At 50.2% G+C, this 2,973-nt stretch overlaps 1 pseudogene; it reads left to right on the forward strand.

Moving 5' to 3' along the window:
• Window positions 1-333: 333 nt before the first annotated feature.
• LOC123126165 (uncharacterized) lies at window positions 334-1,682 on the forward strand (annotated as a pseudogene).
• Window positions 1,683-2,973: the final 1,291 nt, after the last annotated feature.

The raw sequence follows: 2,973 nt of genomic DNA on the forward strand, positions 1-2,973 counted from the left end.
CACTCTATTAATTAAGGATGGTTTCCGTGCATGGATCGTTTGCGTGGCGAAGCACTACTGCATGGATGGAGACTCACGTGCGTTTCCAAAGGAGCTGAATCCCACAACGCGCGGTCGTTCTACGCTTACGTTGCAGCGTCACGAGACGCTTACGGACCGTATATACACTAGATGCGTACGCTAGCAATCCGTATACAAACTGAAGACGCTCCTGAGTCCGAAGCACTCTAGTAGTGTATTGATCAAGGAAGGCACGTACATAGCCCTGTGTCGCGATCCATCCATATATACCTACCTAGCTAGGGTTGCGCACCTACGTACCTTCCTCAGCTAGCTAGGGTTCCTTCCGATCGAGGCGACGAGAAGTACGTCCGCTAGCTAGCTCTGACGAGAAGTACGACGGGAAGGCGATTCAATATGGCCGGCCATGAGGAGATCTTTCCCGTCGGCTCCACCTTCAGTCCCCAGGATCACGAGCTCATCAACCAGTTCCTCCGCCAGAAGATCGCCGGAGCAGACCGTGGCCGCTTCAGCAGCTACATCCACGAAGACGACGTCTACTCCGCGCCACCCGGGGACCTCATCGAGAACCGTGCCCACGCGCCTGGCTCCGACAAGGACGACGGGAAAGGAGGCGTGTGGTACTTCTTCTCACCGGTCCGTCGTCACCAGACCAAAGGTGGCCGCAGCGGAAGGCGACAGCGCGTCGTCGACGACGACGAGGGTTACAACTGGCACTCGGAGAAGAGCGAGCCCGTGCTAGACACTCAAGGTAAACGGGTCGGCTTCATCAACAAACTTTCCTTTGGGATCAAGAGGCCTGGAGCAGCCAGAACCAGGCTTGGGTGGTGCATGAAGGAGTACGGCCTCGACCACGACGACGAACAAGACGGTGCGGCCGGACTGGTGCTATGCAAGATCTACGTCTCTCCCCACAAGAGGGAGATTACCTACGCGTCCGTAATCAATGCCCCCGGTTCCAAGAAGAAGAGGAAGGCGGCCGCCGACGTCCAACATCCGGAGGCTCCACGTCCCAAAACCCCACGCCGCCAAGAAATGACCATCCAAGAAGAAGAAGAAGAAGCCGGCGGGACGCTTCGGGAGTTCGAGCGTTCGTTCATGTCCGACCAAGACGAGACGTTGCCCCCCGGAGTAGTGGACGACGGCAGCGTGGATCCAGGCGGCTTTTTCACCGACATGCTTCCAGAATTAGGACTGACGCTCCAGGGAAATACTAAGGCGGCCGAGCATGGCAGCGACTGTACATTGGAGGAGTCCTTGGCCGGCAAACATGGCGACGTCCACCAAGGCGTTGAGACGACGGAGGAGGATGACGGCAGCTTCCAGTGCACATGGGAGGAGATGTTCGGCAACGACATGGAAGTGGCATGCCCTGCCCCGCCGACGGCGTCGTTGCACCTGAGGACCGAGTGTGAGTGTATGTGACCGAAAGTGCGAAATTTGCATCCGAGTGCGCGTGTATGTCTTGTTGATTGCACATTGTTGATGAACAAGCCATCCATATGTGCAGCAGATTAAGTAATTTTTATTCTTTTATCATATATTCATCTTAGACTACGTAATGATTAGTGATACAATTGCTCTGTTCCTAAGCGTGAAATAAATACTTGACGAATCAAAAACAAAATCTTGTCTGATGAGACCGGTGCATGTACTTTGCTGCAAGAACACCTAGCTCTAAGCATTTTGTTCATCGAAAAGTGTAACCACCACTTTTGTTTTCTTAACAGACCTAATCCCAGCCATTTCCATTAGTCCTCATAAAGGATATACATCTGCCCAGCATACAAAGGTATCGAGGAAATGAGAACGGGAAGAAATGGGTTTAAAGCACTAACAAGAAACCCACCGTGCATTGACGGCGTCCACGCATGCACTATGGTGCAAAAACCTGATGGTGATGGCACCTAACCACTAGCCTAACAAGTTCAAAAGAGCCAACATCTAGCAATTCAGTAGCAAAAGAACGCAAACTAACAATATATGACCGCTAAAACGCCCATGAAGGCAACAATGGAAGTTCGATGTAGCAGTGTGAACATCTTGAGCAGCAGCACAAATCATAATCAGTTAATAACATTGTCTAAAAGATCGCCACCCAATGTTTCAAAGGCCTCAACTTTCCCATCTTTCTTAGACTCGCCCATCTTTCTTCGTGAGATATATGTTCGATCCATCATCTTAGCCTGATCTTTCCGAACCCTAGCCTGCAAGCCAGCAGCATACAATGCGGGTGGTCCAATTGTTGGTTTGTCGACCACATCCCTACCTCTCCAGTCTCCCGAGAATATGGATCCGTCCTCCCTAGATCTTGAACTGGCGAGGGAGACCATGGCAAGGAAGGCCAGCAAGGTCCGAGTGGTGGACCGGTGGTGTCGTGGCAGCATCGCGTGCTAGTGCCATTTGAAAACTCCTATCAAGCATCCTAGTGTAGTGCTAATTGGACTGTTTTTTTTGTTACAACAACCACAAAAGTTATATCTACCGGCATCGTCGACGGGGACGGGGGCGGCGGCGATGGGGACGGCGACCATCAACACAAGCATCTTCCTCCCTTTTTCAACAAACACAATTCACCCCTCTAGCAGACCTTTCCATCCAAGTTTCCCTACATCATTCATCTTTCAATCCATTGCCCTTTGATTATCTGTGTGGCTTCTCTATCATTTTGTTGTTCTCTAATATATGTGGAACACAGCAAATTTGTTTGTTTCCTAACATACACATAAAATGGATATAACAAGGAAGTTTTACAAAAATATCATGTGCACTACAATTTGACATAAGGCATTTGATATATCAAGCAGGTCCATCGATGTTCATAGAACTCATGATCCGTAGCTAGTCAGAAATGATTATTTTCTCTTACAACACAAAGAAGTCATTAGGCACTAGTGCAGAACCGGCCTTTATCACTGGTTCGTAAGGGCCTTTAGTGCCGGTTCTGCAACC

This window comes from Triticum aestivum, chromosome 5D, assembly GCF_018294505.1.
Source record: "Triticum aestivum cultivar Chinese Spring chromosome 5D, IWGSC CS RefSeq v2.1, whole genome shotgun sequence".
Classification (NCBI taxonomy): domain Eukaryota; kingdom Viridiplantae; phylum Streptophyta; class Magnoliopsida; order Poales; family Poaceae; genus Triticum; species Triticum aestivum.